Source organism: Mirounga leonina, unplaced genomic scaffold (genome assembly GCF_011800145.1).
Source record: "Mirounga leonina isolate KUSES-001 unplaced genomic scaffold, KU_Mleo_1.0 Mir_169, whole genome shotgun sequence".
Lineage (NCBI taxonomy): Eukaryota > Metazoa > Chordata > Mammalia > Carnivora > Phocidae > Mirounga > Mirounga leonina.
In genome coordinates this window covers 1,551,032-1,577,652 of record NW_023270431.1, presented here as the reverse complement: position 1 = coordinate 1,577,652, position 26,621 = coordinate 1,551,032, and the positions used below count along the sequence as shown (strand labels likewise).

The 26,621-nt window shown below is 39.7% G+C and overlaps 1 long non-coding RNA gene across 1 annotated transcript; it reads left to right on the top strand.

Moving 5' to 3' along the window:
• The first annotated feature begins 8 nt into the window (after nucleotides 1-8).
• Nucleotides 9-25,761, top strand: LOC118017405. Its single transcript, XR_004681143.1, has 3 exons — nucleotides 9-19; nucleotides 13,275-13,408; nucleotides 24,736-25,761. It is a non-coding gene; the product is annotated as an uncharacterized LOC118017405 (long non-coding RNA).
• Nucleotides 25,762-26,621: the final 860 nt, after the last annotated feature.

Here is a 26,621-nt window from a genome sequence, read left to right as displayed (position 1 = left end):
ACCTGAGCTGAGATCAAGAGTAAGATACTTAACCAACTAAGCCACCCAGGTGCCCCTTGCTGAGTGATCTTTTAAAGTAGCTAGTGTTTGGAATGTTCTTACTGAATGCCTATAGCGTTGCCCTAAGACCCCCAAATAGTAATGCTACTTCACATGATGCCAAAGCCAGGGGGTTTTCATGGGTCACAGCCTACTTTTGCCACTTAGTCATAGACTGGGAAATTTTCAAGTCATTTCATAAGCTCTTGGAATATGTGCAATCATCCTTGATGTGGATATATTTGAAAAGCCAGCTATCAAAAGGAAAGAATATTTAGGGACATAATGTTATTATGGATAGACAAGGAATAACTTCATTTACCAAGAGGAGTCATTATTTAAGAGAACCAGCCTATAAATGGAATTGATGGAGAATAATTTCCAATGGAGAGTGAACTTGTGAGTTAGGGAAAGTAAAAATGACATTTTGGCCAATCAAGGTGACCATGCATATGTCTTGCAAACCTGGTGTTGTGCTTTTAGGGTAAATGTTAGCATCACTTTGATAAGAATAATGATTAATAAGCATTATGTGCTTATGATATGCCAAGTCACTTTGCTAAATACTCTTGAGGATGATTCCATTTAATTCTTACCATGACCTTAGTATAGATTATTTCTATTATTTTTATTTTATAGATGAGAATACTGAGATGAGATAACTAGGTAAATTGCCCACAACACATGGGAGAGGATGGAGCTAGGACTTAAAACCAGATAGGCAGACTCTCAGTACCCATACTCTTAGATACCATGCTATAGTTTGTACCCTGAGAGCATCAATTTAATAATCCAATTTTTATCAAGTTTAAATAATATACAAAAGTTTATTAGAGAAAAAAAATTGTGTGAAACTCCTCATTTTGAAAAATAATGACTTCCAAACCTAAAGTCACATTCTATGAAGAAGATGTTATGGACTGAATGTTTGTGTCATCCACCAAATTCATATACTGAAGCTCCAACCCCCACTGTATTTGGAGATGGGGCCTCTAAGGAAATAAATAAGGCTAAATGTGGTCATAAGGGTGGGGCCCTCATCTGATAGGATTAATATCCTTTTTTTTTAAAGATTTTATTTATTTATTTGAGAGAGAGAATGAGAGAGAGAGAGAATGAGAGGGGGAGAGTCAAAGGGAGAAGCAGACTCCCCTCTGATCAGGGAGCCTGATGTGGGACTTAATCCAAGGACTCCAGGATCATGACCTGAGCCAAAGGCAGTCACTTAACCAACTGAGCCACCCAGGCACCCTAGGATTAGTATCCTTAGAAGAAGAAACCAGAGAGCTCTCTCTCTGTGTACATACGCCGAGAGAAGGCCATGGGAAGATGGGGAGAACGTGGTCATGTGCAAGTGAAGAAATCCAATAGGCCAGCATCTTACTCTTGGACCTCTAGCTTCCAGAACTGAGAAAATCAGTTTCTGTTGTTTAAGACACCAGGTTTATGGTATTTTGTTATGGCAGCTGAGCTGACTAAAACAGAAGCTTTAAATGTAAACTCTTCCTTCAAAGGAGTTACATGTGTTTATAACCTATAAAATGATTTTGAAAGATAACTGTTGAGGGGAGCCTGGGTGGCTCAGTCAGTTAAGTGTCTGCCTTCAGCTCAGGTCATGATGTCTGGGTCCTGGGATTGAACCCCGTGTCTGGCTCGCTGTTCAGCAGACAAAACAGTGACAAAAACATCCATAATAAATATAAGGGTCTAATAGAATGTTATAAACTAGGCTGACAAAGGATCTGTTAAGATTTTTTTAAAATCTTAAAAAAGCCTTTGAAATGAAAATCTGAAATTAAAAACTTCATAATTTGGCTACTGTTGATAATGCTGCTATAAACATCAAGGCGCATGTGTCCCTTTGAATCAGTACTTTTGTATCCTTGGGTAAATACCTAGTAGTGCAATTGCTGGATCATAGGGTTAGTCCTATTTTTAACTTTTTGATGAAACTCCATACTGTTTTCCAGAATGAAAAGAGCTCAAATGTCCATCGACTGATGAATGGATAAAAAAGATGTGGTATATATGGTATAGATAGATGGATAGATAGATATAAAACGGGATATTACTCAGCCATAAAAAAAGAATGAAATCTTGCCATTTGCAACGATGTGGATGGAGCTAGACAATATTATGCTAAGCAAAGTAAGTCCATCAAAGACAAATACCATATGAATTCACTTATCTGTGGAATTTAAGAAACCAAACAAATGAACATAGCAGGGGAAAAAGAGAGGCAAACCAAGAAACAGGCTCTTAACTATAGGGAACAAACTGGGGGTTGCTGGAGTGGAGGTGGGCAGGGGGATGGGTTAAATGGGTGATGGGGATTAAGGAGGGCACTTGTGATGAGCACCGGGTGCTGTATGTTAAGTGATGAAGCACTAAATTCTACACCTGAAACTAATATTATACTGTACGTTAACTAACTGAAATTTAAATAAAAATTTGGAAAACAAACAAACAAACACAGAACTCTACCCATCCCCTCCTCCCTTAGAAAATATGTCTTTGATTCCCAGTGTTTGTGATCTTCCATAGGAGAAAGCATGGGCTACCCATTACCAGAAATCTTATGAATAAGAGTTTTGTATTATTCTACCTGCATTCAAAAATTAATTTAGCCAATTATTTGCAAGTAATGAAGAAAAAAGTACACACATAGACTAACCCCACCATTTCTGAATGTTTGAGGTAGAGACCTCCTCTCTTAAAACAAAACATAGCAAACATATAGTTCTTGTGAAGAATGGAGCGTCACATTTAGTTAAAATAGAGGTGAATTCAGATAATAATTTTTAAAGTGTAAATTTCCCTTTCATTTTGCACAGATAAATTAGTGTATATTATGGTATAGTCCACTAGAATATTTGATTTCCTCTTTAAATGGAGATGATGTTGTATATATTATAAGTGGCCATTAGGAGCATCAGAGAAGGTAATCCACGTGAAGCCTTGAGAACGTTCAAGTTCTATTGAAATTCTAAGTTGATTATTATTATTGAGTTGTTTACCCTAAGTGGCTAACACCACATTTTGAATTTAAATCATGTGTGCTTTATTGAAAGGAAGTAATAACCATGTAAATTCAGAAAACAAATGCAACATTTCCTGAATAGTCACACCTGTATTTTTGACAAAGGAGAATACCATTAAGTATCCTTTAGTGACAAAAACATCCATAATAAAAACAAGTTTTGTTAAGGGTCTAATAGAATGTTATAAACTAGGCTGACAAAGGATCTGTTCTACAGGTAGAGTGGATTGTAGATATTTTAATCATTTAATGTGGCAGATTTCTGCAGAAAGGAGATACTTAATTTCCTTTTAACCTGCATATGGCAAGCACCTGCCAATATGGAAGGCACTGTACTGGCTTTTGAGACATTAACAAAAAATGGTTGTATATCTGCTGTTGGGTTGTTTTATATGGTTACATTGGGTGGTAGTGGGGAGGGGCCTGTAGTTAAAAGGTCCCAAGTGATCCACCTGAACTTTGGGATAAAGGGAACAAATTCAGAGAACGAGATGGAGAGCTTTATTAAAAATAATAATGGACTATTATCCTTATATGATTACTTCAGAGACAATGTTGCCAGTTACAGGCCCACTCTGCAAATATATAGTTCATGCAGCAAACAGTGATTTTTGCTTTTTGAGTCTTGATACCCAAAGCACCTGGTATCAATAGTGATGAACTAGTAACCTAACAAATCTCACATGACATAACTTTTTCCTTTTCTTCCTTAATGCTGAGTCTTTTTTTTTTTTTTTAGATTTTTTATTTATTTATCTGAGAGAGAGAATGGGAGATGGAGAGCATGAGAGGGGGAGGATCAGAGGGAGAAGCAGATTCCCCGCTGAGCAGGGAGCCCGATGCGGGACTCGATCCCGGGACTCTAGGATCATGACCTGAGCCGAAGGCAGTTGCTTAACCAACTGAGCCACCCAGGCGCCCCTTAATGCTGAGTCTTGGAGGTGCATTAAATCTGGCTCTTGTGAAATTAAAACTATTCCCGTTTTTATGCAAAAGAGGAAGGAAATTCCTTTCAATAGGAAGAAAAATGAAAGAAGAACAAATTCAAGTATGGTTTTTGCTTAGGTTGTATAAATTCTATATTGTCATCTTTAATTTGCATCCGGATGACATTCTTTGTTTTTAGGATCTCATTGTCAGCAGGTTTGTTTTTCAAGTCTCTTAAGCCTTCAAAGTTTTGACCACTGGCTTTTGTGCATTTTTGCTTTTCAGCTTTGCAGGGAGCGAGCCTGGTTGGGCTGTTCCTTTCACCCGTGCCATGGTTTTCAACATCAGAGTTCAGTTTTCAGTCAAAATGCATTAATTTGCATCAATCCGATCTAAGTGGGAAAATTCACTCTCCAAATGTGGGTAAAATGGGGCACCTGGGTGGCTCAGTGGGTTAAGCCTCCAACTCTTGATTTCGGCTCAGGTCATGTCTCAGGGGTGTGAGATCGAGCCCCACGTGGGCTCTGTGCCTGGTGCAGAGTCTGCTCGAGATTTCTCCCTCTTCCTCTCCCTCTGCCTTTCCCCCCAGCTCGCTCACTCTCTCCTCTAAAATAGATAAGTAAATCATCACATGTGGGTTAAAATAAGATGATAAACTCATGTAATATGTTGATTCCAAGATACGGAGTGCCCTAAATCCATATTTGTAATGGGAACGATCAGTGTCGTTAAGTGAAAGAGTTAATTGCGTAGGGTTCCTATGCCAGAAAAGGGAGAAAAAAAGTTGTGTTTTTTTTTTCATAGCTGTCAATTGAAAATGTGTGGTGTTGTAGCTGAAACATGAATATTTTAAAGTAACAGCAAATGCCTGTAATTCTTCTTGGCCAGAGGTTCCAGGCATGTCCTTTACTGGCAATGAACCACATGCAGGGAGAGTCTATCTCATGGTGCCAAGGAATTAATTATGCTTCTCTTAGATTCTCAGGACGTGACTGCCTTTATTATATGTTCTCTTCCTTCCTTTCGCATGAAGTGGAAGAAACCTCTTTGCCTGCCTTATCAAATTGTTTTGATTTCCCAGGTGCAATTTTTATTTTTTTCTTTGTATTCATGAGTAATGTTTGCAAAATCAAATCAAAGAATAACGATGCTCTAACTTATGCTTCCCTTGCACTTTCGTATTTTTTCCTAGGGTTCATAGTGTGAACATAGCCCTAAGCCCAGGGGGCACTATTCCTAGCAGTGCATTGGAGGAGGGCAGCAGGCTTTCCTTATCAACTATCTTTAGTTTATACAGTCTATACATTAAGGAAAATAAATGCCATTGAGGATGCCTAATGGAACTGTCTGGCGCATGCTACTTAAATATAGTCTGATAAAAAATTAAAACCTATTTATCAAAATGGCAAAACATTTGGTAATTTGGAACACTCTTAATGTCCATTTAAAGTGCAATAGTCAGTAATTTATTCCATTTTGGAGATTTCAAGTTATCAGCATTTAGTACAATTTATAGCTCATTCTTAATTTTGCTATTATTTACTTTAGCAAACGGGGAGTCTTGCTCGGCAAAAAAAAAAAAAGTGCTGATTCTCATCTTGTAAAGTACCTCAGTGTAAAGATTCAGTGTGGAAAACAAAGTGACAGCTTGCTACCGTCAAAGCAGAGTTTTAAACTTGTTTTATGTAAGCTTTTAGATGAGTGGTTCTCATACTTTAGTATCTTGAAGAACCAACCAGGGAGCTTATTAAAAATGAAAATTCCTGGCTGCTAGCCCTAGGGATTCTGATTACAGTGTCTGGAATGGGGCCAAGTAATCTGCACTGATTTTTAACCATCACCCCTAAATGATTCTCTTCCTAGGATATATTTTGAAAAGTACTCATTGAGATAGAAGAATCTGTGCTTTTTGTACATGATGTTATTTTATGTATGAACTACTGATTAGTAGGGATAGTAATCTGAGAATTAATGAAGTTGATTATATCCAACTTTCAGGATATACATGATCTTCCAAAAATTCGGTTTGGGAAACTGTTCCATTTTGTATTAACATTCCAAGTTGTGTCACTAAGACCAAACCAAATTCATCAAATCAATAATTCATTTAAAAGGCTGTGGTATACACTCAAAGCTATAAATATTTAAATGTGTAAGGTGTATTTCCTTCTCTTAGATAACATAATTCATAGGGAAATACAGATAGTGAAACATATCATCAGAAAAATAAATATAACAAGCAGCAAATATTAATATACCTGGAAAGAATAGGCTGATTTATTGAAAGTAATATTCTGTTGTATTCCAAAGACTTTCTTTTTTTTTTTTTAAAGATTTTATTTATTTATTTGACAGAGAGAGAAACAGCGAGAGAGGGAACACAAGCAAGGGGAGTGTGAGAGGGAGAAGCAGGCTTCCCGCGGAGCGAGGAGCCCGATGCGGGGCTCGATCCCAGGACCCTGAGATCATGACCTGAGCCCAAGGCAGACGCTTAACGACTGAGCCACCCAGGTGCCCCTCCAAAGACTTTCTAAAGAATATGGCTTTAGGGAGTACACACAATGCCGAGGTTTTATTCTGGTCATGTATTGCAATAATGTTCATTATTATGGAACAGAAACCAAACCTCACTGTGAATATTTTTTTTTTTTTTACTTGAAGTATAGTCAGCATGTAATATTATATTAGTTTCAGGTGTACAACATAGTGATTTGACAATTTTATTACAAAATGCTCATCACGGTAAGTGTGGTTACCATCTGCTCACTGTGAATATTTTGACTTCGGAACTGAACATATTCTGAATAACATCATTTTATTTTATTTATTTTAAAGATTTTATTTATTTATTTGAGAGAGAGAAAGAGTACGAGCAAGGAGGAGGGACAGAAGGAGAAGCAGACTCTCCGCTGATCAGGGAACATGACATGGGGCTCGATCCCAGGACCCTGGGACCATGACCTGAGCCGAAGGAAGATGCTTAGCCAACTGAGCCACCCAGGCACCCCTTAATAACATCATTTGAAATAATCCCAGTATTTTCCATCAAAGAACTATAGCTATAACTATGAAAGAATAATTTGCACAGTGAAGGAGATAAGCCATGTTCTTCTCATGGGTAAGATTGGAGGACCAATGAGCTTCCTAAAGACCCTTATTCAAGCTTCAATTGATCATAAAGGAATGCAGGGTGTAAACCAGTGGATATTATCATAGATTTGAAATGATGGTCTAAGTAGAAATTACAAGAAGACTTCTCTGTAGTCTAGTATATTCCAGAGGGCATAGGGGAGAATCAACATTGTTACAAGCAAAAACGAAATGTCACGTGTGGTCACACACAAATGACAATGGAAAAAGATCATCTACGTGGGAGCAAACAAAGGCTCTAGGAAAGGAAAGGCCAAAGAGGAAATAAATTCATGCACCATCAAGTTTTAATCATCTCCAGCTCTTGGCAGATTTTGGCAGAGAAAGGTAGTTCTGAGTGATGAGTGAGAAGTTGGAGGAAAGAAGCGACAGGCAGGGGCGCCTGGGTGGCTCAGTTGTTAAGCGTCTGCCTTTGGCTCAGGTCATGATCCCAGGGTCCTGGGATCGAGCTCCACATCCGGCTCCCTGCTCTGTGGGGAGCCTGCTTCTCCCTCTCCCACCCCCCCTACTTGTGTTCCCTCTCTCGTCGGTCTCTCTCTGTCAAATAAATAAAATCTTTAAAAAAAAAAAAAAAAAAAGAAGTGACAGGCAGTTTCTAAGGAATTTTCAGCCCAAGGCATTCGTGGTCCTGAAAGATGATCAGACTATCATAGGGACCTTCCAAGTTTCATGTTTTCTGATGTGCTACCTGAATTTTAAGAACCTAGAGCAGAAGAACAAAGAAAATCAGTTAGGACCTAGTTCTCCATCCATTTTCCAGGTAACAAAACACAGAATCTACCTATTGGTGCTGTTTATGTTTGCCAGTGAACCATTTCAAATATTAAAATGACATCAATACAGGTTTCTGGAGAAGCTCACTGACATTAATCACACTTCCAAAAGTGTAATGCAAACTTCTGAACATATGTCCTATTTGGGAAGTTCTATTTTTCAGTTCGTTTCCACAGAGCTGGAGAAAGGAAACGTAAATTATTGTGGTAGTAGGGGAAGGAAAACAAAACTTAACAAAGACTTATCATGGGCTTCACATTGTGCTACGGACTGTATCTATTATCTCATTTGGTAGGTTAATGATAATTGTGAAGTGTGCTGAAGACACAAGAGATAGTAATGCATGGTTTCTAGACGTTTCCAGGTGTCATAATGAGCGTGCCCTTTCAAGTTACTTTAACAGTTCAACTTACTAATTGTTGAAATTAAAAGTCATTTTCGTACCAACCGACCCCGAGACAAGTCTACAAATACATGCACGTATTCACCCTTGTCCCTTTTTATCTGCACACCTTTCTGGAGAACTATATGACTTTTGTTAAAAGCCTTGGAAAACACAGAAATGATTACTTGGAGTTTTTCTGTAACCGTCCATGTGGCAAAGATGTGAGGAAGGTAAGGGCAAATGATACAACCACACACAATATGGGTTTACTTGGGAAACTTACAAGCCAAAGATTGACAAGGAGTGGTGTACATCTTCTCTCCCCATTCCACAGAGAAGCATGTGGTGACTCCCAGTAGCTCATGTCCTGTTACACCACTTCTTACAGTGTAAGCAGAGAATGGCCCCATCAACCTGGGTTCCCCTGAAAGCATCAAATACTTACGCTTATTTTATTTTTTAACTTAAATTCAATTAATTATCATATAATGTACTATTGGTTTCAGAGGTACAGGCCTGTGATTCATCAGTTGCATGTAACACCCAGTGCTCATTACATCACGTGCCCTCCTTAATGTCCATCACCCAGTTACTTCATCCCTCCCCCCCCTCCCTTCCAGCAACCCTCAGTTTGTTTCCTGTGAGTAAGACTCTCTTATGGTTTGTTTCCCTCTCTGATTTCATCTCGTTTTATTTTTTCCTTTCTTCCCCTATGATCCTGTTTTGTTTCTTCAATTCCACGTATGAGTGAGATCCTATGACACTTGTCTTTCTCTGATTGACTTATTTTTCTCAGCATAATACCTTCTAGTTCCAACCACCAAATACTTATGTTTAAATAGCATATTTGAGAGTCTGAATCCCTGGGGGCAGGAACAAGGGACAGGCAGAGAAATATATGGCAGGAAAAATGACCCAAGATGAGTTATCCAGTTAGCTAGGGCTGTGACTGCTGAGTTGCTCAATACTATGGAATGGCCTGAGAATCCACATGACACATGTCTCGGGATCATCCGCTCAAAGGGGAAAAAAGGGAAATACTAACCCATCAGCTTCTGTCTCCCAGTGGCCAAGGACTGTCATGTACTTTGCAATTCTTGTCACTCAGCTTCTCTTTGTGTCCGAGGAGCTCTAGAATAGGATCAAGGGACACCTATCCCGGCCTGATGGGAGGTATTGTGGGTTGCCTTGGTAGGAAATTCATCAAAGCCCATGGCTGGAATAATCAGTGATGTTTTGGCAAGTTTCTGATATATGCAAATTTCCCTTCAGGTGGAGGACTAAGCATTTTGGACTCAGCCACTAGCAGGGTAATTGCCGGCTGTTACAGCTTAGCTCCCGGAGACCTAAAAACTGATGGAAAGTTGTGACATCTGCTCAGTGGGGGGGATCCACTCATGGAAATTGGGGTTTAAAGTGCAGCCTTTCCTGCTGGAGTGAATGTGGAACCCCAACACAGTATATCCATTGTCAAGTAAAGAAAGGGTGCCCAGGAGTACCTTTGGAATTTCTGCTTGGCACTTCATGGTCAGATCTGGATATTTAGTATGTAAATGCATTCTAAAAATATATTTTTTTTAAATGATGAGCATTTGTTAAAACATGTTTAGGCAAAAATTAGGAATAAAAGGCTGATCTGGTTTACCTGATAATATTTACATCGAACATAATTCTACATTTTACGTTCATGAATGTAAAGGAAAGTTTAAATCAAGGGAAGATTCTCCATATCCTTCTTTGCAGATGGGCCAAAGGGGGCTGTTGGAAGTCTCCCTTCCTCTTAGACATTATAAAGGGTATAGCTGCTTTGAGTTTTTGACATCTCAAATGAGAAGATAATGTCAATTGTGAGCATTTTCTATTTTAGGAATTTTGTTTTGTAAAGAAGATTATCTGTTCCTAATTAATAACACCTTCGATGATTTCTAGGTTTTCCCTGGACTGTGACCATGTACCTGACTTACCTTAACACTGAACAATGTTTTGATGGCTTTGGTTTTGTTTTGCCTTTTTCAAAAGACTCCTATCATCCTTTTCCATTCTTGTACTTCGAATCACTTGGCTTAAAGCCCTTTTTGGTATATTCTTGTGGTGTAAAGTCAGTCCAATTTTTCTTTGTTCAATATATCTTTGTTTAGAATACCTTGTTTCCCACTTATTTTGTTTCCCTTTATCCAATTCTTATGGATAACCAGACTTAATCTAGTCCCTTTTAAACCCCCTTCTGTTAAGCAGCAAATATATAAGGTGATGGAGTCCAAACATTTTATTTAATAGAGGCAGGGTCACTTCTGTTGAATGTCACGTATGGGAGTTACAAAAAGGAGGCATCCATCCTTCCATGTCTTCTTTCAACAAATTGTTGAATCATAATATGCATAGAATGCCATTATTCTGGGGCACCTGGGTGGCTCAGTTGGTTAAGCTTCTCGCCCCTGATTTGGGCTCCGGTCATGATCTCAGGGGCGTGAAATGGAGCTCCGTAGCAGGCTCCGCTCTCAGCAGGGAGTCTGCTTGAGATTCTCTCTCTCTCAACCCCTCCCCGCCTCAAAAATTAAATCAATCTTAAAAAAAGAGAATGCTATTATTCTCTGTGCTGTGGGATATTACTAAATGTAAAAGACGGGGGTCCAGGGAAGTATGCAAACTAACCTTGCTAACACCATTTTGTCAAGGATTTTGGTGTGGGAAATAACCAGTGGGAAAGCAAGTGAGGAAAGAAAAATAAGTAGGAAGACTCTGAACAGATGTTCAACACAGCAGGAGATAACATTTCAGACCCGGGATCCACTTGTAAAAAGAAGGTGTGTAGCTTGCATTTTGAAAAGACAGGAAAAGATTATACTTTGTGGCAAAGACACAACAGGGAGACCTAAATGAGATCACGACTATGTTCCTTGTGGGAGCACAGAGAAGAATTTGGGGTTCGGAAGCCCATTAGTGGACGACATGCCTGGGAGTGGCACTCAGCCCCTGCCTGAGCATTTGTAGCGGGCTGTATTTGTGGCAGTAGCTTATAAAGTTCTGAACTGCCTTTTTCATTTAGCATCGTTTATGTCAAAAATTATTTACACTGAGCTCCCATTTTCTCACATTGTAGAAACCAGCTACTTCTTAGGTTATGGTATTTGTATAAAGACATAAAATTAACTGGCACAACTCATTCTTTAGGATTTCTTCGCTTTTAATTAAACTTAGCATAACTATGTGAAAACCCACAAGAATAAAGTAAAATTCATTTTGCTAGTAAAATGGATTTTCAAATGCTTTCAAGTCCCTTGAGGATTGGAAGTCCAAGAAGACTTGAAGTCCTATCACGCTGTATGCTAGAAAGGGCTGAATACCACATGGGAAGTTTGAAGAGTATTCAGAACCAGCAAAGGAAAGCAGTCAAAAACAAACAAAACAAACAACAACAACAACAACAAAGAAAAACCCTCCCATCCACTCGGCAGTGAGAAAACTATCAGACCCCCATTCAGAGTGCAGTTGTTCGTAGCCATACAGAGATAGAATTCCAGCCCAAAAGGAACTGAGTTCCAAAAGGGATTTTGCAAGAATCCTATCACTTGTGAGCTGGGTCAAGAATCAGGAGGTTGCCGTCTCGGTAAAGAATATGGAAAAATAAGGTCTAGATGAAAGCAAATGGAGAGTCAGCTATTCACATTCTCAGAGGAGAAAGTCCAGAGAACAGGCCAAGAAATGCTTTGGATGTTGGACATGGGAATAAGATGATAATTCGTCAAACTGCTTACTAGGTGGGTGCCTGGGTGGCTCAGTTGGTTAAGCGACTGCCTTCGGCTCAGGTCATGATCCTGGAGTCCCAGGATCGAGTCCCGCGTCGGGCTCCTTGCTCAGCAGGGAGTCTGCTTCTCCCATTGACCCTCCCCCCTCTCATGCTCTCTCTCTCTATCTCATTCTCTCTCAAATAAATAAATAAAATCTTAAAAAAAAAACAAAACTGCTTACTGGGTGATTAGAAAAAAAAAAAGGAAATTCTCTGGCCAAGGGCAAGGAACCTGTCAGACATGTTACCAGGCCAAGGGATGCTATGGGTTATCCACTGCTCTGAGTATATTCTTGACCCACTCCATTTAAATCAGCACCTTCATTCTCTGTGTTGTATTTTATTTATAGCAGTTATCTCTGTTTGAAGATTTTGAGGATATTCACTTACTGATTTGTGGATTCTTTATTTCTTCATCTTTGAATGTGAGTTTTGTACTGGTTATCATATATCTCCAGCCTATGAACAGTGCCTGATACATTGTGGTAGTCCATAACTGTTCAATAAATGAATAAAAAGTGAAATGAAAATTCTGCAGGAACAGTTTTGCCATACCACCATGGTTGCATTATGTACACAAGTGAAAGGTAATGTAAGATGCTAGTGTTGATTAAAGCTCAGATGCTTTCAGCAGATAGAGAACTTGGGAACAGAAGTACTCTGTTCATGGGTGTGCACAGTGAATTTCAATTCATTTTGTTAATATAATAGGATGCGGTGTTAAATATAACTTTGGCATGGGTTTTGAAAAATAACAGCCTTCCTCAGTTGACACATTAGGACTTTTGGTGGTTCTCTTTTTTCTCCCAAAAGAGAATGCAATTACGGTTAGGGCTAAGGTTGAGGAAAAGTTGTCCCACAGTGTTTGACACAAAAGTGTTTGAACTTCATGTCCAATTTTTCAGAAACAGCATGCGTTCTTTCCTTCCCCAGTGCAGTTACCATGGAATTGATATGGTATATTTAAAAACATACAACTTTTCTCCAAAAACTTGGATATTTCTATATGACTCATTTTTAAAACATGTTCAACATGAAGGGATTATTTGGAACTTGAAAGTGTTTTGCATCCAAGCTCCTTTGTTCCATCAGGCCCTTGGATTCCTTCAAGAACTCTCTCTCCCTTTCCCTCCTTGAATTAGAACTGATGTTTTATATCTAATCTCTTCTAGACGAGATATACACTGCATGAGGGCAAGGACATTTTCTAGTTCATTCCCTACCTCACCTTCAGTGATATGGTGAATGCATAACAACAACGACAAATTCCAGATAAATGGAGGAGGCGCTAATGGGCTGTTTCCAGGTATACTTCTATATTTTGGTGCACCTGTAGCATCTGTATTTTGGTGGGGCTCAGAGTCTGTGTCTTGACTGCGTGTTTCGAAATCAGTTTTTATTAGTTGGTTTTGCTGGGGCCATAACCTTTTTTTAAAAATGTAATTTTAATTTGATTCTATGTTTTCAAAGTAAACTATTGCTGAAAAGCTTATAGCAGCGTCTGTCTTTCCCCTAACCACGAGCTTATTCACCACAGAGATCTTCCTTTGGAGATAAGAAATGCCACCTTTCTTAGCTCTTCTGGTACTCAAATCTTTCTTTCTAAATAGTATACAATATTGCTTGATTTTGATTAGTAACTTTATTTTTTTTAAAGATTTTATTTATTTATTTGACAGAGAGAGAGAAAGAGAGCAAGTGAGCAGAAGCAGGAGGAGCAGCAGAGGGAGAGGGAGAAGCAGAGGCAGAGGGAGAAGCAGGCTCCCAGCAGAGCAGGGGGCCCAACTCGGGCTTGATCCCAGGACCCTGGGATCATGACTGGAGTCGAAGGCAGATGCTTAACCAACTGAGCCACCTAGGTGCCCCTGATTATTAACTTTAAACATTATCCAACTCTCTCACAGTTTGGTGGTAAAGCCACATCATTAGCGTGACTAATGCAAACACTATTCATTGTTGAGCCAAGTGGCATGCTGTATTTATACTGCATTCCTATAGAATTTTTCCCCGGAATTAATAACTTTTTTTCTCCTGTTTTCTTAGTTTATCTTGAAATTATAGCTAAGTCATCATATACCTTCTAGTAGCTATGTAAAATATTGCCTCATTCAAATCCCCATGTAGCCAAATCTGTTAATCTATCAATTTCTTTTTCATCTTTATTTCCACTGGAAACTTCTCTCCTGGGTTCTTCTGTCCAGTCTGGAATGGCTCTACTCTGTGAGCAGGCTTCTGCCCAGCTGTCATCTTGGATACTCTGCTGTCTTTGGAGAATTCCTTTCACTCCTCTCCATTTTTGATGTCTCCATTCTGGACTGGTTTCCTGATTATGGGTCTTCCACCTTCTCTGTTTATCCCTGGTTATAGATGGACTCTACCATTAGCCTCTGGAGAAACAGAGTATGAAAGATGAATTTTTTTGAGACACAGTGTTTCTTAAAATCCTTATGTCATTTTTTTTTAAATTTTTTTTTTATTCTTATGTTAATCCCCATACATTACATCATTAGTTTTAGATGAAGTGTTCCATTATTCATTGTTTGTGCACAACACCCAGTGCTCCATGCAGAATGTGCCCCCCTCAATACCCACCACCAGGCTAACCCATCCTCCCACCCCCTTTGTTTTTCAGAGTCCATCGTCTCTCATGGTTCGTCTACCCCTCTGATTTCCCCCGCTTCATTCTTCCCCTCCCGCTACCTTCTTCTTCTTCTTCTTTTTTTTTTCTTAGCATACATTGCATTATTTGTTTCAGAGGTACAGATCTGAGATTCAACAGTCTTGCACAATTCACAGCGCTTACCAGAGCACATACCCTCCCCAGTGTCTATCACCCAGTCACCCCATCCCTCCCACCCCACCCCCCACTCCAACAACCCTCAGTTTGATTCCTGCGATTAAGAATTCCTCATATCAGTGAGATCATATGATACATGTCTTTCTCTTTTTGACTTATTTCACTCAACATAATACCCTCCAGTTCCATCCACGTCGTTGCAAATGGCAAGATCTCATTCCTTTTGATGGCTGCATAATATTCCATTGTATATATATACCACATCTTCTTTATCCATTCATCTGTCGATGGACATCTTGGCTCTTTCCACAGTTTGGCTATTGTGGACATTGCTGCTATAAACATCGGGGTGCACGTACCCCTTCGGATCCCTACTTTTGTATCTTTGGGGTAAATACCCAGTAGTGCAATTGCTGGATCATATGGTAGCTCTATTTTCAACTTTTTGAGGAATCTCCATACAGTTTTCCAGAGTGGCTGCACCAGCTTGCATTCCCACCAACAGTGTAGGAGGGTTCCCCGTTCTCCGCATCCCCGCCAACATCTGTCATTTCCTGACTTGTTAATTTTAGCCATTCTGACTGGTGTGAGGTGGTATCTCATTGAGGTTTTGATTTGGATTTCCCTGATGCTGAGCGATATTGAGCACTTTTTCATGTGTCTGTTAGCCATTTGGATGTCTTCTTTGGAAAAATGTCTGTTCATGTCTTCTGCCCATTTCTTGATTGGATTCTTTGTTCTTTGGGTGTTGAGTTTGATGAGTTCTTTATAGATTTTGGGTACTAGCCCTTTATCTGATATGTCATTTGCAAATATCTTCTCCCATTCTGTCGGTTGTCTTTTGGTTTTGTTGACTGTTTCCTTTGCTTTGCAAAAGCTTTTTATCTTGATGAAGTCCCAATAGTTCATTTTTGCCCTAGCTTCCCTTGCCTTTGGCGATGTTTCTAGGAAGAAGTTGCTTTGGCTGAGGTCAAAGAGGTTGCTGCCTGTGTTCTCCTTTAGGATTTTGATGGACTCCTGTCTCACATTGAGGTCTTTCAACCATTTGGAGTCTATTTTTGTGTGTGGTGTAAGGAAATGGTCCAGTTTCATTCTTCTGCATGTGGCTATCCAATTTTCCCAACACCATTTGTTGAAGAGACTGTCTTTGTTCCATTGGATAGTCTTTCCTGCTTTGTCGAAGATTAGTTGACCATAGAGTTGAGGGTCCATTTCTGGGCTCTCTATTCTGTTCCATTGATCTATGTGTCTGTTTTTGTGCCAGTACCATGCCGTCTTGATGATGACAGCTTTGTAATAGAGCTGGAAGTCCGGAATTGTGATGCCGCCGGCTTTGCTTTTCTTTTTCAATATTCCTCTGGCTATGCGGGGTCTTTTCTGGTTCCATACAAATTTTAGGATTATTTGTTCCATTTCTTTGAAAAAAGTGGATGGTATTTTGATGGGGATTGCATTGAATGTGTAGATTGCTCTAGGTAGCATTGACATCTTCACAATATTTGTTCTTCCAATCCATGAGCATGGAACGTTTTTCCATTTCTTTGTGTCTTCCTCAATTTCTTTCATGAGTATTTTATAGTTTTCTGAGTATAGATCCTTTGTGTCTTTGGTTAGATTTATTCCTAGGTATCTTATGGTTTTGGGTGCAATTGTAAATGGGATGGATTCCTTAATTTCTCTTTCTTCTGTCTTGTTGTTGGTGTATAGGAAAGCCACTGACTTCTGTGCACTGATTTTATATCCTGCCACTTTACTGAATTCCTGTATGAGTTCTAGCAGTTTTGGGGTGGAGTCTTTTGGGTTTTCCACATAAAGTATCATATCATCTGCAAAGAGTGAGAGTTTGACTTCTTCTTTGCCAATTTGGATGCCTTTGATTTCTTTTTGTTGTCTGATTGCTGTGGCTAGGACTTCCAATACTATGTTGAATAGCAGTGGTGATAGTGGACATCCTTGCCGCGTTCCTGACCTTAGGGGGAAAGCTCAGTTTTTCCCCATTGAGAATAATATTTGCTGTAGGTTTTTCATAGATGGCTTTTTGATATTGAGGTATGTACCCTCTATCCCTATACTCTGAAGAGTTTTGATCAAGAAAGGATGCTGTACTTTGTCAAAAGCTTTTTCTGCATCTATTGAGAGGATCATATGATTCTTGTTCTTTCTTTTGTTAATGTATTGTATCACATTGATTGATTTGCGGATGTTTATCCAACCTTGCAGCCCAGGGATAAATCCCACTTGGTCATGGTGAATAATCCTTTTAATGTACTGTTGGATCCTATTGGCTAGTATTTTGGTGAGAATTTTTGCATCCATGTTCATCAGGGATATTGGTCTGTAATTCTCCTTTTTGATGGGGTCTTTGTCTGGTTTTGGGATCAAGGTAATGCTGGCCTCATAAAATGAGTTTGGAAGTTTTCCTTCCATTTCTATTTTTTGGAACAGTTTCAGAAGAATAGGTATTAATTCTTCTTTAAATGTTTGGTAGAATTCCCCTGGGAAGCCATCTGGCCCTGGGCTTTTGTTTTTTGGGAGATTTTTGATGACTGCTTCAATTTCCTTGGTGGTTATAGGTCTGTTCAGGTTTTCTATTTCATCCTGGTTCAGTTTTGGTAGTTGATACATCTCTAGGAATGCATCCATCTTTTCCAGGTTATCTAATTTGCTGGCATAGCGTTGCTCATAATAGGTTCTTATAATTGTTTGTATTTCTTTGGTGTTGGTTGTGATCTCTCCTCTTTCATTCATGATTTTGTTGATTTGGGTCATTTCTCTTCTCTTTTTGATTAAGTCTGGCCAGGGGTTTATCAATCTTGTTAATTCTTTCAAAGAACCAGCTCCTAGTTTCGTTGATCTGTTCTACTGTTCTTTTGGTTTCTATTTCATTGATTTCTGCTCTGATCTTTATGATTTCTCTTCTCCTGCTGGGTTTAGGCTTTATTTGCTGTTCTTTCTCCAGGTCCTTTAGGTGTAGGGTTAGGTTGTGTACTTGAGACCTTTCTTGTTTCTTGAGAAAGGCTTGTATTGCTATATACTTTCCTCTTAGGACTGCCTTTGCTGCATCCCAAAGATTTTGAACAGTTGTGTTTTCATTTTCATTGGTTTCCATGTATTTTTTTAATTCTTCTTTAATTTCTTGGTTGACCCATTCATTCTTCAGTAGGATGCTCCTTAGCCTCCATGTATTTGAGTTCTTTCCGATTTTCCTCTTGTGATTGAGTTCTAGTTTCAAAGCATTGTGGTCTGAAAATAGGCAGGGAATGATCCCAATCTTTTGGTACTGGTTGAGACCTGATTTATGACCTAGGATGTGATCTATTCTGGAGAATGTTCCATGGGCACTAGAGAAGAATGTGTATTCCATTGCTTTGGGGTGGAATGTTCTGAATATGTCTGTGAAGTCCTTTTGGTTCAGTATGTCATTTAAAGTCTTTATTTCCTTGTTGATCTTTTGCTTACACGATCTTTCCATTTCAGTGAGGGGGGTGTTAAAGTCCCCCACTATTATTGTATTGTTGTCGATGTGTTTCTTTGCTTTTGTTATTAATTGCCTTATGTAATTGGCTGCTCCCATGTTAGGGGCATAGATATTTACAATTGTTAGATCTTCTTATTGGATAGATCCTTTAAGTATGATATAGTGTCCTTCCTCATCTCTTATTACAGTCTTTGGTTTAAAATTTAATTTGTCTGATATAAAGATTGCCACCCCAGCTTTCTTTTGGTGTCCATTAGCATGGTAAATGGTTTTCCACCCCTTCACTTTCAATCTGGGGGTGTCTTTGGTTCTAAAATGAGTCTCTTGCAGACAGCATATCGATGGGTCTTGTTTTTTAATCCAGTCTGTTAGCCTGTGTCTTTTGATTGGGGCGTTTAGCCCATTTACATTCAGGGTAACTATTGAAAGATAGGAATTTAGTGCCATTGTATTGCCTGTAAGGTGACTGTTACCATATATTGTCTGTGTTCCTTTCTGGTCTATGTTGCTTTTAGGGTCTCTCTTTGCTTAGAGGACCCCTTTCAAGATTTCTTGTAGGGCTGGTTTTGTGTTTGCAAATTCCTTTAGTTTTTGTTTGTCCTGGAAGCTTTTTATCTCTCCTTCAATTTTCAATGACAGCCTAGCTGGATAGAGTATTCTTGGCTGCATATTTTTCTCATTTAGTGCTCTGAATATATCCTGCCAGTCCTTTCTGGCCTGCCAGGTCTCTGTGGATAGGTCTGTTGCCAATCTAATGTTTCTACCATTGTAGGTTACATGTCTCTTCTCCCGAGCTGCTTTCAGGATTTTCTCTTTGTCTATGAGACTCATAAGTTTTACTATTAGATGTCGGGGAGTTGACCTATTTTTATTGATTTTGAGAGGGGTTCTCTGTGCTTCCTGGATTTTCATGCCTGTTTCTTTCCCCAAATTAGGGAAGTTCTCTGCTATAATTTGCTCCATTATACCTTTTGGCCCTCTCTCTCTTTCTTCTTCTTCTGGGATCCCAACTATTCTAATGTTGTTTCGTCTTATGGTATCGCTTATCTCTCGAATTCTGCCCTCGTGATCCAGTAGCTGTTTATCTCTCTTTTTCTCAGCTTCTTTATTTTCCATCATTTCATCTTCTATATTACTGATTCTCTCTTCTGCCTCATTTATTCTAGCAGTTAGCGCCCCCATTTTTGATTGCACCTCATTAATAGCCTTTTTGATTTCTACTTGGTTGCATTTTAGCTCTTTTACTTCTCCAGAAAGCGTTTCTCTAATAACTTCCATATTTTTTTCAAGCCCAGCTAGTATCTTTAAAGTGATGATTCTGAACTCTAGATCTGACATCGTACTAATGTCCGTATTGAGTAGGTCCCTGGCAGTCGGTACTACCTCTTGTTCTTTTTGTTGCGGTGATTTTTTCCGTCTTGTCATTTTGTGCAGAGGAGAATAGATTAATGAGAGAACAAAATGCTAGCAGAATAACCACGTCCCCAGAAAATATACTCTAAACAAATCAGAAAAGACCTAAAGCAGTGGGATAAGAAAGGGAAAGAGAGAAAAAAGAAAAAGAAAAAAAAAAAAGATAAAGATAAAAACAAAAACAAACAAAATGAAACAACAACAACAAAAGGAAAACCAGAATATGATCAAATATGATCTATATGGTATATAGATCAGTGCCACACACTAGATTTGGGGTGTATTTTGGTCTTTTAGAAGAAAGTGCCTCCCAAAATTTTAAAGAAAGAAAAACTTATATATGTACAAAAATAAGGGTTGATATGATGAAGGGATGGAATATGACTGTAAAAATGGAAATTATAAAAAATGTTATAAAAGGAATTGATAAGAAGTTGTTTGAAAAAAGAAAGAAGAGGATTTAAAAAAAGAAAAAAGAAAAAGAGAAAAAAAAAAGGGAGAGGATGTGATCAGGCAGGGGAATAGAAAGCACCATATACTAGAGATTTAGGGTATATTTTAATCTGTTAGAAGAAACTATCTCAAAATTTTAAAGAGAGAACAACTTATGTATATAAGCCAAAAATATGGGTAACTACTATGAAGGGATAGAATATGACTCTAAAAATGAAAAATAAATTTTTTTTTTTTAAAAAGGGGATTGATAAGATGTTGGTTGAAAAAGGGAAAAAGAAGAATTCAAAAAGAAATAGTAAGACAAAAAGACAGTTAAAAAAATTAACTTTAAAAGACTAAAGAATCATGGGAAAAAAGCCATGAATTCTATGTGCAGTATTCCCCTAGCGCTGGAGTTCTGCCGTTCTCATTGATCGGTAAACTTGGTCTTGGCCGGCTGTTCTCGCTGATCTTCTGGGGAGGGGCCTGTTGCCGTGGTTTCCAAATGTCTCTGCCGGGGGCGGAATTGCCCCGCCCTTGCCCCCTCCGGCTAAGTAATCTGCTCGGGTTTGCTCTCCGGGGCTTTTGTTCCCAGCGAGCTTTCCGTCCAGCTTTGGAGGCGGAGAGTGAAAATGGCGGCCCCCCAATCTCCGCTCCGGAGGAGCCAAGAACTCGGGGCCCCGCTCCTCAGTGCGCCCCCAGAGAAAAGCCGTCAGTCACTCCCGTCTCCCCGGTCTCCGGCTACACTCTGTGCTCACCCGGCCTGCGACCGCGCCTCTATCTCTGGCACCCGACCCCGGGTGGAGTCTCCGAACCCAGCAGATCCCTGCGGTGCCCTCCCGCGCGGCTCCTCCCGGGGGAGGAAGGTGAGTCTCCCCGGATCTGCCGCTTGTGGGGTCCCTGCTGGAGGAGCAGGGGCCCGACTGTGCCGCGGATCACGGTTTATGGCCACCCCGAGCTGAGAGCCCGCGCCTGGGCTCCGCCTCTGCAGCCGGCTTCCCCGCTCCGATACCTGGGAGCTCTGCCACACTCAGGCACCCCCGGTCTTTCTGTGACCCCGAGGGTCCTGAGACCACACTGTCCCGGAGGCTTCCACCCCCCGCTTAGCCACCAGAGGGACGTCCCTCGGCGGAACAGACTTGTAAAAGTTCCGATTCTGTGCTTCGCGGCTCTATCACTTGCCAGAAGCGGCCAATGGAGGCTCCTCCCCCGCCGTCTATCCTTCCGAATATCGCTTCGGATTCACTTCTCCGCACGTCCTACCTTCCAGAAAGTGGTCGCTTTTCTGATGAGAGAGTTGTTGCTCTTCTCTTCTTCGATCTCCTGTTGAGTTTGTAGGTGTTCAGAATGGTTTGATCCCTATCCAGCTGAATTCCTGAGAGGAGACGAAATCCAGGTCTCCTACTCCTCCGCCATCTTGCTCCGCCCCCTTCTTATGTCATTTTTAATATTATATATGGGTGATAGTGTGTTTGGATGGAGACTACTACATTAGATATCATACACATTAAAAATTTGAGGGACGCCTGGGTGGCTCAATGGGTTAAGCATCTGACTCTTGGTTTTGGCTCAGGTCATGATCTCAGGGTCATGAGATCAAGTCCCAAGTGGGGCTCTTCGCTCAGCGGGGAGTCTGCTTGAAAATTCTCACCCTCTGTCCCTCTCCCCACTTGAGTGTGTGATCTCTCTCTCTCTAAAATAAATAAATCAATCTTTAAAAAAATTTGAAATTCATCATGCTGCTATCCTCTAGCATTCTATGTTGCTTTTAGAAAGAAAAAGCAATTTTTATCCCTGGTATTTTGTGTGTACCCTCCTTTTACTCTGGAGGGTCTCTTCTTTATTCCTCCCCTTTTTCATGTATAGCTTCGGGCACTTGATAGTAGATCTTTTCAAAATGGAGACTTACATCCTTCAGAGATGGGAATTTTCTGGTTTTCTCTATGGAACTCCTGTTAGTCAGATGTTGGGCCTCTTTGCTTAATTATTTTTCTTTTATCTTTTCACTCCTACTGGTTATCTCTTTGTATTTTTGATCTTCCATTTTTTTTTGTTGAATTTTTATTCAGGCGATTATCTTTTTATGCTGTAATATCTATTCCTTTTTCCATGAATGTTTCTTTTTATGCATGTTGGTTTTGTTCCACGGGTTCAATACTCCTCTTATCTCTCCAAGGATATTAAGTACAGTGTTTTTTTGCTCCCTGAATTTGTTTTGATTCTTTTCTCATTTTAATTTTAGAAGCTTTCAGTTCTTTGGTTTTGTTTCTAATTAAGATCAAGGCCCTAAAAATTGAATAGGAAGTTCCGTGGGTGTGGGCTGTGTTTCTGCACTGCTGAACCTTCTGTGTTTACCATGACTGACTGGCCAGCTTCTACGTTGTAAAACCCCCAACGCCTGTATTCCTACTGGGGTTTTCTGGGAAGCTGTGCAGTACAGTATATTTTCTGTTACACCTACCAGCAGGAATTAACATGGCTACCAGTTTTCTGGAATTTGGCGAAAAGGGAAGCCTCAGATCCACAGTTTAGTAACCAAACTTTAGCTTAATTCCACTTTTCCCACAGTATGGTACCTTGCTGTACCTTACTGTGCCCCAAGCTGCAGGATGTTGGAAGTGGGGTTAGTCATCTGAAGGTACTCAGAGGGAGTGGGGACCAGAGATGTGGGGCTAATTGCTCCCTAGGTGTTTTTTCAAATACTCTCCTCGATCGCTTCAAATTATTCTTGGTAATTCCAACTCCCAAGGCTTTCTGGGGTTGTTAGGGCCAAATGTGTTCGTAAATCCACATGCAAGATTTTATTCCTTCCACTCCTCTAAGATATTCCTCTATTTACTTCAGTCTTCAAGCATGATGGCTTGGGGTTACAGATATCTACTGATTTTTTAAAAAGATACTCAATTTGCTTGTTTTAATCTATTTAGTTTTTGTTTTTGTTTTCATGGATTTTAGGGGGTTGGATTTTGAGAGGAGACGGGATGAAAATGTCTTGATTCCGCCAACTCAAAATCACAAATTTTGAGGGATCCATTCTCTTTATTATAAAACTTATCAAAATCTATTTTTAAACAGACACAAGACAGAACCAGAGAGGGAGACAAACCATAAGAGACTCTTAATCATAGGAAATAAACTGAGGACTGCTGGAGGGGAGGGATGGTGGGGGGATGTGATAACTGGGTGGTGGACACTGGGGAAGGTTTGTGTTGTAATGAGCACTGGGCATTATGTAACACTGATGAATCACAGACCGGTACCCCTGAAACAAATAATTCATTATATGTTAATTAAAAAAATAAACAGAATAACTATTATTTGGTACTTGGCAAAATTATTGTAAAGTAAATTAGAATATTTCTATTGTTTGCCAAAAGCAAACTTGTCCTACTAGGAAAGTCAAGAAAAAACTAATGTCTAAATATTTGGTGGGTATTGAGTCAATGTAGAGAAAGTTAAATAATCTTTCTGGTTAATGTTATCACATTATCCTGCACTAATGCCAGGTTCCCCTATAAGTAAGTGCCTGCCAAGATAAACAGTATGCTTACATGGGGCAGATAGGCAAATTTCACCATTGGATAGTTCTGGTAAGACACAGAAAGATTTCCTTTTTCTCTATTCTTCATGCAGACTACTGATATCTATCATCAAAACAATACATTTTATAATTATTTGGGTGAGAAGGGAACAAACATTCAGTGCCTACTCTGTATCATGTATAGTACTATGGCTTATTTATTATTATTATTACCTCATTATTCTTTGTCAGATACTTGTTACATTTTATTTTTAATTTTTAAAAAATTTTTTTTAAAGATTTTATTTATTTATTTGACACAGAGAGAGAGAGACAGCTAGAGAGGGAACACAAGCAGGGAGAGTGGGAGAGGGAGTAGCAGGCTTCCCGCCGAGTGGGGAGCCCGCCGTGGGGCTCGATCCCAGGACCCTGGGATCATGACCTGAGCCGAAGGCAGACGCTTAACCAACAGCCATCCAGGTGCCCCATATTTGTTACATTTTAAATTTATGTACTTTTAATGAGCTCTCAAGAAAGTACCTGGTTTCTGGATGAAATGAAAGAGATTCCCATTATTTATTTGACTTATTTCTGGGAAGAGCTTCACCTGTGGCTGGCTACATTCATTTTATGATTTCTATAGTTTTTATTTTTATCATTGATTTTTTCTGGATTTGTTCATAATTCTGCGCATGAGTCTTTTGTTTGCCCATATCATACAATAACTACATACTCAGCATTGTGCAAAATCCCCATTGCTTAAAACAAAACAAAACAAAACAAAACAAAAACAAGGAATCTTTGTATTTGAAGGCGTCTTATAAGAGGTGGTCAGAGTTCAAAACTAAGCAGAAGCCCTCACTCAATTTTGATGAAAAGCCAAAAAACCCATTTTTTTCTAAATTGCAACATGAAAACACACACATACAAATATACAACAACAAAGATACATGTTTCTAATCACTTCCCATTCTCCTACTTCCTGAACAGAGCTGCAGGGACAATGATGAGTTCTGAGGCTGGATGCTGCTCTGTACTTTGCACCTGCTGCTGAGGTGAGCCAGCCTGGCCAGAAGAGAAGGTAGGACCGATTCCGAAGTGTTAGTCCTTAGCCAATGACTAAAGTCGCAGACCCTCAGGGTGAGCTGGAGCCCCAGATGCACGTTAGATGTTCATCTCTGCGTTAAAAAAAGATTTTGTGAAAATAGCGGCTGGTCCTGAGCCCAGCAAACATGGAGAGCAAGAATGATAAGTTATCCATTTCTAGCGACTTTATAAATATAGGACTTGCTTACCACAGACTGCTGACCTTGAATTCCCTTCTTATGAGTATGTTTGCAATTCTGAAAGTGGCCTCACAAGGCTGGAGGACTACTCACAGGGTGGCTATTAATAAACAGTGCTCTAAAAGTTACAGTAGTCCAAAGCGTGCAGACAGGTGTTTCATTTCAGTACAGTCATGAACAGCCGAAGAGGTCAGGTGCTTAACATCCATGGCTTTGTCTGAACGTGGTGGGGTATGTGTGCATGTCCCTGTGAGCGCACATACTCGTGTCCACATGCACAACCCATGCACACATACTTTGAGAGTATTCACTTCGATGTGCATTTTGTAGTAAGCAACGCTCATTTAAGAGTATGGTACAACCGAAACCAAGACTTGGTTTCCAAAGTCATTCTCGTTTTCCTATGTTTTCAGCAATGTCATGATGATGCCGAATAAAATAATGTTAGACCAATGTATTTTTGTTTATGATGTTAAGGAGATCAAGACTGGTTGTCTCATGGGAAACAACATTCAGATTGCCTATTTAGACTGAGTTTATCTCAAAATGTAGGAAAAATAATACAAACTCAGTTTACCTCCTAAAGAAAGTTGGTCAATAGCATTTTCATACATAGAGAGTGGTTTTTCAATATTTATAAAGCAGTTGCCTGAATCGTACATGTTTCATAATCAAATAGAGACAGAGGACCAAACACTTTGACATAATGCAAATAATAGCAGTAAGGATAAATTGATGAGTTTTGTTTTTCATCCCGAGTTCATGTCTGGATTTATAACATTGCTTTCCATTTTATTTTTCATTTCTTTTGTCTCTGTTTTTTCCTCTTCTTTCTCCTGCCCACCATTGCCTCTCAGTCCTATTATGTAATTAAATTATAACGTGAAGAGCATCTTCAAGAAATTATATCCTATGGCCTTTCTTAAGGTAATTCAAACTTTTCCTTGGCCAAAAAAGAATTATATGCTAAATTTATGTATGTTCCCAGAGACAGGGAGAAACTATTTTTTCTCTGTCCCCTTCATGAGACATTTAAACGAGTGGGTAACAGGTGCTACATGCCAGGAACACACTGTACCCTGAATATTTTTGTAAGAAGCTGTTCGCTCTGGGGAAAGCATTTCATTTCTAAGTCCTAGCGAGCACCACCTGTGCTTGGTCAGTCACTGGCGGGATGGATACACACTTGGTGATGAATAGGGATTTTATTGGACTGTGGATAGAATTGTTTTTTCAAATACTTGGTGGAGGGGGGGCTGATAAATTACACCTACCACGTTGGATAACCACTGCATGTCCTTTGGGACAAGATATCACACACGCACTTTGAACAGCAGGAACAATGCAAGATTGAACAGTGTGCTAAACTCGTGTCTTATTCTCATCTGAAAAAAACAGTCTTCTTGGGCGCCTGGGTGGCTCAGTTGGTTAAGCGACTGCCTTCGGCTCAGGTCATGATCCTGGAGTCCCTGGATGGAGTCCCGCATCGGGCTCCCTGCTCGGCAGGGAGTCTGCTTCTCCCTCTGACCCTCCTCCCTCTCACGCTCTCTGTCTCTCATTCTCTCTCTCTCAAATAAATAAATAAAATCT